This window comes from Camellia sinensis, chromosome 2, assembly GCF_055761805.1.
Source record: "Camellia sinensis isolate YWXY chromosome 2, ASM5576180v1, whole genome shotgun sequence".
Lineage (NCBI taxonomy): Eukaryota > Viridiplantae > Streptophyta > Magnoliopsida > Ericales > Theaceae > Camellia > Camellia sinensis.
This window is the reverse complement of record NC_138962.1, coordinates 171,569,750-171,585,746: the sequence shown is the minus strand read 5'-3', so window position 1 is coordinate 171,585,746 and position 15,997 is coordinate 171,569,750.

The window sequence follows — 15,997 nt, the reverse complement described above, 5'->3', positions numbered from 1 at the left end:
ATAACAATGCCTATATACTTAGAAAAATTATTTAAATTAATGTATCTATGAGTTAAAATTATTTTAAATATAACACGTATCTTATTAATTTTGTATCTTCATCATTTATTTTATTTTAAAAATAACTTTCGAGATAAACTTTGATCATCTGTAATAATTTCTTTATTCTCTATGTTTTGATTGTTAGAACATCCACATCAACCTCAACAAATGTAGATTTTGATTAAATATAGTTAATAAATCATAAAATTCTTACTCTATCAACCTTAACAAATTATTTTTAAACTAATTTTCTATTCATAAATTTTATAATATTTTATCATTTATTCTTAAGATTGATCAGACATCCTGCCAAATAACTAATTGCCGTACAATTTTATTTTTTTTAAGAATATGAAAACTTTGGATGTCCTATACTTCTCACATACTTTGGATGTCAATGTCATATACTCAGCGGTAGTTCGGCCAGCCAACCGCTGATGGGAACATATATTCAAATTTGAGACTACTCACCATTTAGCCCAGTGGAATAATCTTCACACTACATTTTTTACTCATGATGAGAATGAGATTCTCTTAAAACCCATCACCAACGCTGAAGTCTGGAGTGCTGTTAAAAGCATTGGGCCTTTTAAAACTCCAGGTAAGGATGGTTTTCCAGCCCTGTTTTATCATAAATATTGGCATATTGTGGGCCCTTCTGTGTGTGATCTTGTTAAAAATTGCTTCCATAACAAGAGGATCCCTAATGAAGTGAATGAAACTCTTATCGTTCTGATCCCCAAAATGGAAAATGCTGAAAACATCAAACAATTCAGACCCATCAGCCTTTGTAATGTATCCTACAAGATCATTACTAAAATCATTGTGGTGCGTATTAGACCATTTCTTGACACACTTATTAGCCCTAATCAAAGCAGTTTTATACCTGGAAGGAAAACTACAGATAATATCATCATCACCCAGGAGATTCTGCACACCCTTAGACACTTGAGAGGGAAAAGAGGGGGTATGGTGTTCAAGATTGACCTGGATAAGGCCTATGACAGGCTATCTTGGGATTTCATTAGGGACACCCTTCGGGAATTCCAACTTAATGAAAATTGGATTGATTTGATTATGAATTGTGTCACTAACAACCAATCTTCCATTTTTTGGCATGGGGAAATTCTTGAAAGTATCCAGAATGAGAGGGGTCTTAGGTAAGGAGACCCCCTCTCCCCTTATCTGTTTGTACTCTGTATGGAGAGACTCTCTAATATGATCCGATCTAAAGTTGATGTAGGGGCTTGGAAGGGCATCCAAGTCTCTAGAACTAGTCCTGCTCTAACTCACTTATTTTTTGCTGATGACCTTATCCTCTTTGCCAAAGCTGATCAGTGCAACTGCAACACCATCATGGAAGTTCTTAATGATTTTTGCAAAATGTCTGGACAAAAACTTAGTCTCCAGAAATCCAAAATGTTTGTCTCCAAAAATGTCTCCTCTAACTACGCAAGATCTTTAAGCTATCAATGTGGCATTCCTCTCACTCAAGACTTAATGGTTCTTAATGATTTTACATACAAGGATTACTAAGAGCTTATTTAATGACATTCTTGAGAAATTGAAAACTAGACTTTCAGGGTGGAAGACCAAACATTTATCCCTTGCAGGTAGAACCACTCTTATACAATCAGTTACATCTACCATCCCCAGTTATAACATGCAAATCATGGAGCTGCCTAGACGATTTTGTGATGAAGTTGATAAAATTAACAGGAACTTCCTTTGGGGGGACACGGATAACCATAAGAAAGTCCATTTGCTTAACTGGGATAAGGTCTGTAGGACTAAGGAGGCAGGGGGCCTCGGGCTTAGAAAAGCCAGGGACAATAATGCTGCCCTCTTGACCAAATTAGGCTGGAAAATCCTTACTGATCATAACAAACTTTGGTGCAGAGTGTTGCAGGATAAATATCTTAGAAGTCATAGCATTTACAACTGGCCTATGGAGAGGAGGGCTTCTCATGTGTGGAAAAGCATCTGCCGATACAGGGACATTCTGAGACAAGGGGTTAAATGGAATGTAGGAAATGGGGAACATATCTCATTATGGCATGACTGGTGGTGTGGCTTACAGCCTTTAGCCCACAACTACTCTGTCACACAGGTGAATAATTCAGATAAGGTGAGCTCACTTCTTGATGAGGAAGGCAAGTGGAACACTGAGAGTATTGCCAATATTGTTACCCCACAGGACCTTCAAGAGATCACCAAGATCCACAGACCCCGATTTGTGACATACACTGATGCGCCTACTTGGATTGGAACCGCTGTGGGCACTTTCTCCACAGCTTCGTCTTACAGGATTATATCTAACCAAGAAGCTGATGGAAGGACCTGGAAATGGTTATGGAAAGCTAAAATCCCTCAAAAGCTCAAATGCTTCCTATGGCTCATCCTCCATGATCGACTGCTAACCAATCAATTAAGATTCAGGAGGAATATGACAACCACAGCAGTGTGCCCCAGATGTGGCCTATATAGTGAAGATTCAAGCCATCTCCTGCGCGAGTGCCCCTGTGTTAAAGCTATTTGGACTGAAATTAAAGGCCTTAGATGGTGGGAGGAAGGTTGTAGCCTACCTCTAGCAGAATGGGTGGCGATTAATTTGAAAAATAAAAATGTGTTTCTTGATGTTAAGTGGTACAGATTCTTCTCTGCCACTCTGTGGCAGATTTGGAAAGTTCGCAATCTCATGGTTTTTGAAAATGTTAGCCAACCCATTCAAGCTAGCCTCAAGAATATTTGGACCTATGCTCATGAGATTGAAGAGGCTTTCTCTTCTCCTCTCCATCCCAATTCAACAACTCCTACATCTATTAATTGGTGTTTTCCTATTGCAGGTACTCTCAAGCTCAACACTGATGGTTGCTCCAAGGGTGACCCTGGACAAGCTGGTTATGGAGGACTCCTACAGGACGAAGCTGGTACATGGGTTTGGGGTTACTACGGATATTTAGGCCACTGTTCTGCTGTGGAAGCTGAGCTATGGGCTATATATCGCGGACTGACCATCTTTTTCCAGAAAAACACATTGAATGTGGCTATTGAGACTAATGCAGCACATGCTATTGATTTAATTCACAGTGATCCGAGCCATAATTCCCCTTTACGAGCTCTCATTGAGGATACCAAGTTCCTACTGAAGCGTTGCAATTGTTCCCTTCGACACACACTGAGGGAAGGCAACAGAGTTGCTGATCGGCTGGCTAACCTTGGAGTAGTGCAGACTGACCATGTGGTCATGCTGGAAGACCCCCCCTGAAGCTGTTAGAGCTCTTATTATTGAGGATATGACTGGAGTTGGTGCCATGAGGGCTTAGCCCTTGTTGCCCTGTTTTTTTCTTTTCTGTTTGTTTGCTTTCATCTGTATCAAAAAAATATGTATATATTAGTGGGTGTCACACACAATGTGTGTGCAATTTAAATAAGTAGGAATAAAAAAAAATAATAATGAAATTAATATTATAATGTATACTTAGCTTAAGTGGTATGAGTCCTCGTACTTAAACCTATGGTCATGGGTTCAAGCCTTGCCCATCTCTTTGTTTAACTTTTTTTTTAAAAATAAAAAATACTACCACATGGCATGAGGAGAGTAAAGTTTCAGGACACCATAAAAGGTGTTCACTTTATAATAGTACTAGTGGGTGGCACACACGATGTGTGTGCAATTTAAATAAGTATGAATAAAAAATAATAATAATGAAATTAATATTATAATGTGTACTTAGCTTAAGTGGTATGAGTCCTCGTACTTAAACCCATGGTCATGGGTTCAAGCCTTGCCTATCTCTTTGTTTAAACTTTTTTTTAAAAATAAAAAATAATGCCACATGGCATGAGGAGAGTAAAGCTTCAGAACACCATAAGAGGTATTCACTTTATAATAGTATAGATAGATAGATATATATATTTAATATGAAACTACATATATATAATAATATAAAATTAATTTTTCGTATATTATTTTAACTACTTTTTAACAATATAAAATAAATATTTTATAAAATTTAATTTTAAAATAGAGAGTCTAATCAAGTGTATACATACAAAAAATATTAGTTATAATAAAAAGTATAAATAAATAAATAAATTTTTAATTATAATTTGATCCAAAATTTTTTGAGACTGATGTAGGTGCCTTTACTGTGAGATTGAGATCCACTTACCTTTCTCTATAATGATGCTACTGACCATATCTTTAGGACATCTGCAACTGTACATCTTTTTTCATCACCAAATTTGGGTAAAATTTGAATAGAAATTTTCATTGATATCAAGTGTTCTAATTGAGGTTTTTAAAATTTCATCTAGCCATCGATTGATCGACGGACAATCGGTCAGTGTAATTATTTTATAAATTTTTACCTTGAGGTGGTCATCAGGGGACATCCAGGGGTAAAAATTCAACGGTTATTAATAGTAATTTGATGAAAAATATATCCATCCTTAATTTGATGAAAACTTTGTAAAATTCTAAATTTAATGATAGATTTAATGAATCATTAAACATTATCTTATACTGTATCATTTATGTGTGGATCACTGTAGTAGTTGGCTATACCACCAAACATTTCAGGCTCAGACTTTAGCCCATCATCACCCACATGCTCCACCTAGTGTGTGAGGCCTTTTTATTTGCCTAGTATATTGAATATAGACCTTGATTGGAAATTGATTATTTTAATAAGTTATTTTAGTGGGTTAAAACTTTTATATTTAAAAAGATAATTAGATTTTTTTATAATTAGATGTGATATTGTAAGAGAACAAATAAAATGATTATAAGTTTGATATGACATTTTATTTTATTAACTATTTTAGTTTATTTTGTCTTTTTTGTGAATTTTAACTTTAAAAAAATAATAATAATAATAAAAAAGCCTAAAATCTACTCCCCAAAACCTAAAGTATTTGGCTGGGAGAACATTATGGTAGAGTCTATTACATCATGATAAATTTATGATATACGTTCTTACAAGTTATGATTTTAAAAATTAATTTATAAACAAAAAAATTCATATAAAAAGTCTTGCAAAATAATTAGATTGTAACATTTTAGAAATTGCAAAGTCATTTTAATAAGCTTTTTTATTTAAAATAAATGTACACACTTGTGTCACTTCATTCTGTATTTTGTACAAGTTTTGTTTGTAAAATCATCACTTTACCATTTTTTATGATAAAAGTTTCGAATGTTTGTGGCATGCGATATATTAATTTGCGATAAAAGTTATATATAATGAATTTATGATAAGCATCTTAAAATAAAAGTTATAATTTTTATGGTGAGCAAACAAATAGAAAAATTTCACTTTGTCCTTTTTATATTTTATTATTTTTTATTTTGACTTTTAAAATTTATTTTGTTTACTTTGACCCTTCACGTTTTAAATTTTCCTCAATTTACTCATAAAGTCAACTTTTGGCCAAATTTAGATTAAAAAAAAATGTCACATTACTAACCACATGGCATAAAATATATCATTATATTTAACTTACACCTCTAACCCAAATTTAAACTCTAATATAATAATAAGGGAGATATTACAATGTGCATCCTTAAAAAGGTGCATGTAGTATGCCAAAATGTCTCCTCATAATAAAACTTTAACATATTAAGGATAAGCATAAAAAAAATTCTTTGAAAAGTCAAACACATATTACTATTATCAAAATATTAAATTTTAAAATAATATAACTTTTAATCTAAATGTCGATTTTTAATAAAATTTGTATTTTTAAAATTCTCTCATCAAGGTCTATCAAATAAGATCTATGTTGACTATGAAATTCTTATTAAAAAAAACTATTACCGTCGAAATTGATATAAATAGTAACAGTAACATGTTATTCTGTCTCACATACATGTTATTCTGTCTCACTAGCAATATTGTCAAAAAAAAAAAAAAAAAAGATATTTTACTTTGTCATTGTTGAATTATGTGTTTTTCTCCTTAGGGGTTTATGAATTAAAATAAATTGTATTTTTATTTTCACCAAATAAGGGTCTAATAGAGACATTTTGGTTAAATTTCTTTAAAAAAAAATTAAGAACTAAAATGAAAAAATAGTAAAACTTTAATGATGTAAAGTGTAATTTATCTAAAAAAAAAATTATATTTTTGTAATAAAAAAAGTTATGTCATTCATGATTTATGTTTATAAATTTTTATAGTACTATTATAAAGGACATATCACGTGATTTGAGTAAATGGTAAAGTGAAATTTGAGTGAATTATACTTTATTTCTTTTATGTTTAGTTATTTTTTCATTTTGGACTTTAAAGGTTTTTTTTTTTTTTTCTTCTTCCACTTTAGGCTTTTATGTTTCAAGTTTTTCTCAATTTACATCAAAAGTTAACTTATGTCTAAAATTATATTAGAAAATAACATATTGACAACCATGCGGCATAAAAAAATATTATTATACATATTTCATACCTTTAATACAAACCTAAATTCTAATATAATAATATATTTTTATATCTTATTGTAGCTAACGTAATTTTTTTTTTAATCTAATTTTAAATAACAATTAACTTTTAAATAAATTTAAAAAAAAAACTTAAAATATAAAGGATGAGCCTCACATCATAAAGTGAGGCTACATACACAAGGAATAGGCCAAAGACCCTAAACAAGATAAGAAAATATATAAATATTGAAAAGTGCATAGAAGTGTATGCCGTAAGGTTAAGAAAAATACAAGCCATCATGAAAAATGTTTTTTTGAAAATCGTCAAGAAAAAAACTTTATCTTTATATTATACGTTATAACTTATTACATATGTAATTTAAAAATAAAATTTTTTTCATAATCATTTTTATGAAATATTTTTCATGGTAACTAGAAATATGATATACATATTGTTTGTTGAAATTTAAATAGATTACTTTTGATTTTTGATTTTTTTATTTTTGAAAAGTTTTATGTCATATAATTTATTTTTTTAACATTTGCTAACAATTTATACGGCAAAAACAACTTCAAAGGCCTTATCATTTTGTTTTTGTTTTTGTTTTTTTTTTATTTTTTGTCAAACGATAAGAAATTAATTATAAATACAATTTTCATAACAAGAAAGAAATAATAAGAATTAATTATAACTAAAAATAACTTTAAAGGTCTTACCATTTTATTTTTTAGTCAAAGGATAAGAAATTAATTATAAATATAAGAATTATTACATCAAACTGTACAATCCAACAACTAATCCAAAGAAATTTTCTAATCCAACCCAACAATTGCCTCAAAGAAAGCCCAACAATCACATATAGGAAGAAATAATGAGTATCAAGCTGTTATCCATAAGAATTGAACTCATAATTTCACGTTACAAAGTAGTGTTAGGTAATTATTAGCCAGAAGCTTGGTTAGCGAAGTAATCATATATTTGTTTTTTTTTTGTTTGGAGGGATATCATAGTGCCTTTCAAATTTTTACGCATTTTTTAATTTGACCTTCAGATTTTGTATAATGTTAATTTGCCCCGCAAACTTTTAAAATTTTAATCAATTTAGTTCATACTGTCACATTCTGTCCATAATCAAATGGAACTTCCTGACATGGTACCAAACTTAATTTGAAATTTCATTTTACCCTCTAAACTATACCTTAAAAATCAATTAACTCTCTAAATATAAAAAAAAAAAATTGAATTTAAATATTTAATACATAATTTTTTATCTCAACAATGAAAAAAATTAAATTTTAAATAATATATATTTTGCAAATAATAAAAAATATAAAAATCTTCATTTGGAATTGTCAGCATGGATATTTCGACAAACATGTCGTATTCGCACTGGGTATTTATCGACATATGTTATTTCTACAAACGTACCGGATATACAAAAAAACGTACTCAATTTTTTTCTTTTTAATTTTTCATGTAGCCAAACATGCCTGGCATATATCCCAAGTTATACCGCACCTTAGTCAAAACAATATTTTCTTCTACTACAGAGATAAAATTCATTTTATTAGACTTCTTTTTTATTTTTAGTTTTATACTTAGTGTAATGCCCCGAAAATATAACAATAATGCATCCCATGACAATTATTAAATAACAACACAATTCTGAACATAGTATCCTTCCATGCATATGTTTCCATTGTACAAAAGATAACACATGCAGTTATACATTCATAAGTTTTAACCCTAAATCTATAGCATGTGTCACAAGTAAACAATATGAAATAAAAGTTAAACAAATAAAGTAATGCCCTATTGGTTACAACTTTCCAAGACGATACTTGGTTATAACAAAAGTGAGTTTGAAACTCAATACAAATAAAACCCTAGGCTTGAACAAAAATAATTACAACAATAACAAAAGAAGCTCTTGGCTCTAAGTCCTCCCAAGCTACGACCTTGGCAGAGGCATATCATCAGCACCTGAAAATGATTTTTCACATAGGGTGAGCCAAAACATAGTAGAGATACTTTATCACAGTGTATATCTTTTCCAAAATCATGCAATGTCGGATTTATAACACAATTCATGAAATCAATTCTTTTACAATAGAAAGTAGTGTAGTGGATACAACATTGGGAATCTCTAAGAACGTGTTTGCAAGTAAGCTATACAAGCACTACCAATTACCATTTTTATCGGTACTAATAGGAAAGCTCAGCACCTAACCACGCGGGTTTCTGAATTTTTACCAAGGACACACTAGCCAACAATAATACCACAACCACACCCCCTACCCAGATTTATCAAGGTATTCACCATTTTTTCACAAAAACAATATACATTTTCAATGTGTTAAGTATGCCCGATGCTCAATGCAAATGGATGAAAAATTAGTTTCAATTCTCCTAATTCTCATGTAATTTCTACAACAATCATAGCTGTCTTTTACCGATAGTCCAAAACAGATATCTCTAAACAGATGGATAATTTTCAATAAAGATAACATTTCCAAAATTTCAAAATGGGAGTGATAATGCATATCTAACTCCACCATCAACATCATCATCATTCCAATCCTATAAAATCCAACATCATTTCCATTTCCTCTTTACAAAATCAATTATTCACATTTTAGGACAAAATCCTCTTTTCTTTATAAATCAATTCCAATGATAAAATCTACCATTTTATCATAACTCAACCACATTTTCAATTCCACAACTATTTTCAAGAATCCATTTGAAAACCCCTCTTTTGATTTCAAAACCAAAACCCTATATTTTTATCCAAAAATCCCCAATATCAACATTTCTTTAAAAAGACAAATAACTAAGTTAAAAACCATACTAAAGTGCGAAGAAATCTTGATCTTGAAGATAAGAATCAAGAAAAACAAGGGTTGAAACTCGACGAAACTAAAAACGAATTTTGTTTCAATCAAATGAAAGCTCTTTGTGTGCTCTACTTTTTTCTCCAAAGGACAAGGGTTGAGAAACCACTAGACCAAGGTGTATTTGAGTTTTAAAGATGTTTTCTAGAGAGAAATGGAGAAAATCTGAGATTTTAGAATGTTTAAAGAAAAAGTGATGAGAAAATGACTAAAAAAGTGACTTTTTGAAACTGATATATGCACAGACCGCTCGAGCGTAGAAATGGTCGCTCGAGTGACCAAACACAACAAGTGAGACCGCTCGAGCGAACAAAGTGACCGCTCAAGCAAAGAATACCACCTCCGAATACTTTTGCAAGCCTGTAAAAATACTGAGAGTTCCAAAACACCGCTCAAGAGCAAGAATGACCGCTTGAGCCAAAATTGCTCGAGCGCAAGAAACATTACTCTAGCGAGGAATGCTATACTTCCAGTAGTTTTGCAGACCTACAAAAGTAATGGATGTTCTCAAAGTTCGCTTGAGCGCAAGAAAGTTTGCTCAAGTGAACAAGCCAAAAATTACGCAGTAACAATTTTGAAAAACTAACTCTCCAATCTGTTTCAAACCTAACCAGGACACTACAATAACCAAACTCAACAAGAATGAGACGAAAAAAAACATGAACAACCATCAAGACAAGGAATCCCGGATCCAAAATAATGAATGGGTCGGGTCTAAACCAGAATCATTATGACCTCCCCCCTCTAAGGAATTTTGTTCCCGAAATTTTAAAATCAACACAATAAGTACTTTATTTAAATCAACATAACAATGATCTAACCATCCTCATAACCATGACGCATTCACCGGTCATTCATTCTCATAACAATAATAAACAAAATTTTCAACATTGAATATACAATTCACTTTTTTCAAAACATATGCAATGTTTTACATTAAATCAACATAACAAGATTTTTATTACAAGTTTCAAACATTAACAAAAAGGTCCGGATATTTCTCACGAACTTCTGCCTCACGCTCTCAAGTCGCCTTCTCAACACGTGGTGTCACCACAACACCTTTACTAATGGAATTGTCTTTCCTCGCAAGACTGTCTTGTGTATCTAGGACTCTAACCGGTCTCTCCTCGTATGAGGCATCCTTATCTACCTTTAACTCGGTCCAGTCCAATACATGTGAAGGATCTGACTCATACTAAAGTATACATATATGAAACACGTCATGAGTCCCGAAAAACTGTGGCAGCAAGGCCAAACAATAAGCCACCTCCCCAATGCACTCTAGGATCTCAAAAGGCCCAATAAATCTAGGAGACAACTTCCTGCTCTTCCCAAACCTCATCAAACCCCGTCTTAATAATATCTTCAAGAAAGACATGATCTCCTACATGAAATGATAACGGTCTCCTCCTACAGTCGGCATAGCTCTTCTAACAACTCTGAGTCGAAACCAACCTCTTACAGATAAGTGCAACCTTCTCCATCGTTTCGCGGACTAACTCAAGACGTAACATAGGTGTGTCACCCACCTCGACCCAAAAAATTGGAGATCTACACGGTCGGTCATATAAGGTCTCAAATGGTGCCATGCCAATACTCACCTAAAAGTTGTTACAAGAAAACTCCACTAAAGGGTAAATGCCTCTCCCACGACCCCTTAAAGTCAAGAATATAACCCCAAAACATATCCTCTAGGATTTGAATGCCATGCTCTAACTGCCTGTTAGTCTAAAGATGAAAGGCGATACTAAATGTCAACCTAGTGCCCAAGGCATTCTATAGACTCTGCCACAACCGAGTTGTGAAGCACAGAGATCTCTATCCAAAATAATGGTCACAGAGACCTCGTGAAGTCAGACTATGTCCCTAACATAAAGGTCGGTAAGGTAATCTACCAAATCACTCATGTACACAGGTACAAAATGTGATAACTTAGTTAACCGATCGACTATCACCCATACGACATCATTACCCTGTTGATTCCTCGAAAGACCCACAACAAAATCCATTGTGATATGTTCTTACTTCCACTCGGCTATAGGCAAAGGTTGTAACAAATTCGCTGGCCTCTAATGTTTAACCTTCATTTGCTGACAAGTAAGACATCTTGATACAAACAAGGCTATATCTCTCTTTATCCCCATCCACCAAAACTGGCGGTTAAGGTCGTGATACATCTTTGTGTCTCTTGGGTGTACCACAAGACTAGAATGGTAGAACTCTCGAAGTACCTCTTCCCTACAAGACTCCAGCACGAAAGATGGTCAGGATATCTAATACTTGAGTCAGAATACATGTTTAAACCCTTCTCTACTTTCCCACTAGATATCTTCTCCCAGCTGGTTTCTACTTCATGATCACCCTGTTGTATTTTTATAACTTGGCTCACAAGTGTAGGTTGTGCAACTATAGTAAACAAAGTTGCAGACTCAACGGGCTCGCCAAGATGCAAGTCAAACTCGCCAATAGTGCCCAACATCTCTCATTCTCGGATGACAATACCAGCTACACTGCTAATGGACTTCCTACTCAAGGCATCGACCACTACATTGGCATTCCCCAAATAATAGTGCAACTCAAAGTCGTAATCTTCCATAAATTCCATCCACCTTCTCTACCTCAAATTCAAATCTTTCTGTGAAAATAAATACTTCAGACTCTTGTAATCAGAAAAGACCTCAAATTTCTCACTATACAAATAATACCTCTAGATCTTCAAAGCAAAAATCACTACTGCTAGTTGTAAGTCATGGATAGGATCGTTTCTCTCATGTGTTTTCAACTGCCGGGAGCTATAAGCTACTACTTTCCCTACTTGCATCAAGACACAACCCAAATCTTTCCGAAACACATCACAATACAAAGAATAACCCAAACCCCTCTCCAGAATAATCAACACTAGAGCAGTGGTAAGTCTAACCTTAAGCTCTTTCAACGACTTCTCATAAGTCTCACTTCACACAAACTTGATTCCTTTCCTCGTCAGTCTAACAGTGAGGCTAATTTAGAGAAATTCTTCACAAAACGTCAGTAATATCCAGCCCACTCCAAGAAACTCCGAATCTCAAAGGCATTCTGTAGTTATTTCCAATCTTACACTGCATCTATCTTAGAAGAGTCTATAGTCACCCTTTCCTCATATACCGCATAGCCTAAGAATTTCACCTCCTTCAACGAGAACTCACACTTTCCAAACTTAGCATACAATTTGTAGGCTCTAAGCAACTCAAGTACTATCCGCAAGTGTTCTTCGTGTTTCTCCTCAAAGGGTAAGTAGATCAAGATGTCATCAATAAAGACAACCACAAAACAGTCTAAGAACTCACAGAAGATTTGGTTTATCAAATCCATAAACAAGGCCAGTGCATTGGTTAGCCCAAAAGGCATCACTAGGAACTCATAATGGCCGTATCACGTACGTAATGCTATCTTCTGGATATCCACCTCGTTCACTCTTAACTGGTGATAACCCGATCTCAAGTCTATCTTAAAAAAGTAACAAGACCCTGTAGACACCCCATTTTTGACTGACCTTAAGACTTAGAAGCCACCAGTTGAGCGCTCGGTAATGTTGCATTTTGTACTCGATCTGAGATTTCAGAGTCTCAACTGAGAGCCTTGCCTCCGGACTTCAAGGCTCTTTTATGCTTTGCCTTGGTTTGCGAACCAGGTCCTGTTTTTTTCTGTTTTCTCTTCCCGAAGGGAGGGAGAGGTCTCGTAGACCATCTCTTAGTGGACGTAGGCTACGTTTCGTGGTTGTAGGCCATTTTTCCCGTTTGAAGCCCAGTTTCCGGTTTTCAGAGCCGTCGGCCGTGTGCCTTGGTTCGGGACCGCTTAACTACTTCCGTTTGCTCCGGTTTTTGGAACACACCTTATTTCCTCCCTTTAGAGGGACACTGTGGCTCGGGAGACCACCTTCATGGTCATACGCCACTTCCGGTGCCTAACAGCCTTTTTCGGGGCCCTAAACCGCGCGTTTTGGCCCCCGAACCTTCGTTTTGCATCCGTTTTGGCCTATTTTTGGTGGGAACCCTATTTTCACTATTAGGGAGGGGGTAGTGTGGTGGCCAGCCACCTTTTCCCCTGAAAAACCAGTTTTCTCATTTTCTCTCCCCAAAAGCCGATTTTTCTGACCGAAAGTTGGTTTTTCCCACTTTTGAGCCACATTTTTTGGCTTTTCATACCACCATTGTGTTGTGCTCATCTGGGAGGCCACCAATATGGGTAGGCCGGCCAGAAATTCATCTTGACCCTTTTGAACCTTGCTTAAAAACTAGCTTTTCTCTCTCCTGATTCACATTTTCTAGTTTTTCACTACACAGTTGTGTTGCACTCATCTGGGAGGCCACCTTTTTGGGGTGGCCGGCCAGAAATTGTTGTTGACCTTTTTGACCCATGGTCGGCTGACCAGGGGGAGTGGCCGGCCGGCCACTTGAACTGGCCGGCCTGCTTCTTGCTTTTGCTCTCTCTGAGTGTAATCCAGTTGTGCCAGCTGGAAGCCATTTGGTGCATCCTCCATATATGGAGGATACTTGGGGTCTCTTGGAGATATTTTGAAGCCTCTCCTCTATAAAGGAGAGGCTTGGCTTCATATCTGTGGGTTGAGCAATTTTTGTGAAGGCATATATCCTCCATCCTCCATAGTCACTATTCCAAGCTCCAAAATCCTAGTTTTCTTGGCCCTTTTGAACTACAACCCCTAGCACCACACCCCCATCATCCATTCCAGCACTTTGGAACTGATTTTCAAGGGTTGAAGGTTCACCAACTTGGTCCAAAAGCTCCAGCTTTGCTACTCTTCAAGGATAAGTGCCTATTTCCCTTAAACTTGCATTTTTTTGCTCCATTGGTTAGTCTTACTTGCAAGCATTTCTAGGCTTCAACCCAAACTGTAAAGTGTCTTATTTTGACCCCCTCTTCAACTTTGTTTAAGGAAACTTTACTGTTTGAAGTCATTTACTTCCTTGTTTGTTCAATCTCTCTTTTAGGATTATTTTTGCATCCTATTTTAGCCTTACTTGTGAGTATTTTCGAGATTTTCTATAAACTAGAAAAAGTCTTGTTTTGACATCCTCTTCAAGTTTGGTTAAGGTCCCATTTATTTTTGGGGTCATCTTCCCCCTATGCATGTTTCATCTCTTCATGATTAAGGCTATGCATTAGAGCACTTGCATTGGCCATGGTTTGGCCTCTTAGCCACTGAAATCCAGTAGATTTTAAGTGGCTTAAATGTATTTTTGAGGGCCAAAATTAGAGGGGGGTGACCCCCTCTCTCCTTGTCATGTTTGGTGGTCTTTTGGGCCTTCCAAAGGGACCCTATTTTTCATGCATTGAAGTCTTGTTTCAGGCCTTATTCTGTGAGTTTTAAGGTCTGCCTTGGCGCTGTCCAAGGCCCTTTTGGCCATATTTTATGTCTACAATGCATGTGTAGAGCAATCCCATCCAAGGCTTTTCAAAGGGGCCCTTCTTTGCATGTTTCCTAGACCCATTTCAGGGCCAATTTGGTGAGTTTTAGGGCTTTCATAGTCCATTTCCAGAGTTGGTTCTTCCATGCTAAGTGTCTATCTTGTATGTGCTTAACAACTCCTTACAAGGCCCTCCAAAGAAGCCCCTCATTTTTGCATGCATTGGCTGCATTTTAGTGATTATTTGGGCATATTTGGGCATATTTTATTCACTGTTTTTGGCTGGTTTGATGAGTTCTCATACGCATTATATACATGCCATGTAAACCATGCTTGCTAGCCAATGTTGCATGCTATGTTAGTCCACCATGTTAACATCTTTTGCCCATGCTTTAAACCAGAAATGTGCATGTTTTGGGACTGCCTTGGCTCTGTCTTTTGACTTCATGATCAAATAATGTTTGCTTTGTATACTTGTGGTTCAATACATGTGCCTAGTTTTGAGTTTCGGGGCTTATTCCATGCATTGGGTGCCATATTTCCATGTTTCAGGACCATTTAGAATCATGTTTCAGTGTTGAAATTTACATGTTTTAATGCCATCTTGCATCCCTTGTCATGCCTTGGTAGAGCGGTATTTTATGCCTTAGGTTCGGTCCTCGGTTTGCGTACATGTATGCACGCATTTCGATTGTCTCATTTTCATCTAATGGCCACTGATGTGAGTGTGGCTAAGGTCCACTCATGTTCGTGTAAGTCCATCGTGCATTGTGTATGCCATTTCAATCCATAGCATTGCGTATGCTACGTTGCATTTTAGAGCATTGTGTATGCCATGTTACATCACGCGCATTGTGTATACCATTTTAGTACAGAGCATTGCGTATGCTAGGTTGCATGTTAGTCGCATTGGGCATGCCATTATATTTGCATGGTGCTTGGAATAGGGTTTAGTCCAAGCACGGAAAACGAGGGGCGTTTCGTACTCCAAGTGACGAAATGTGCCTCGATTCCCGGTCCCCGACGTTATTGATTATCTATGATAGAATTGTTGGCTTCATATGTTCATACCTGAATTCATGTCATATTAAAACGTGCAATTCGGTCTCTCGGCCATCATGCATCGAGATGCGTAATTGGTGGCTCGAGAACCGAGCGCCACACTCCCTAGAGCATGTGCAAGGATGGGGATGAGTGGTCGCGCACACATATGTTAAAAATACATTGC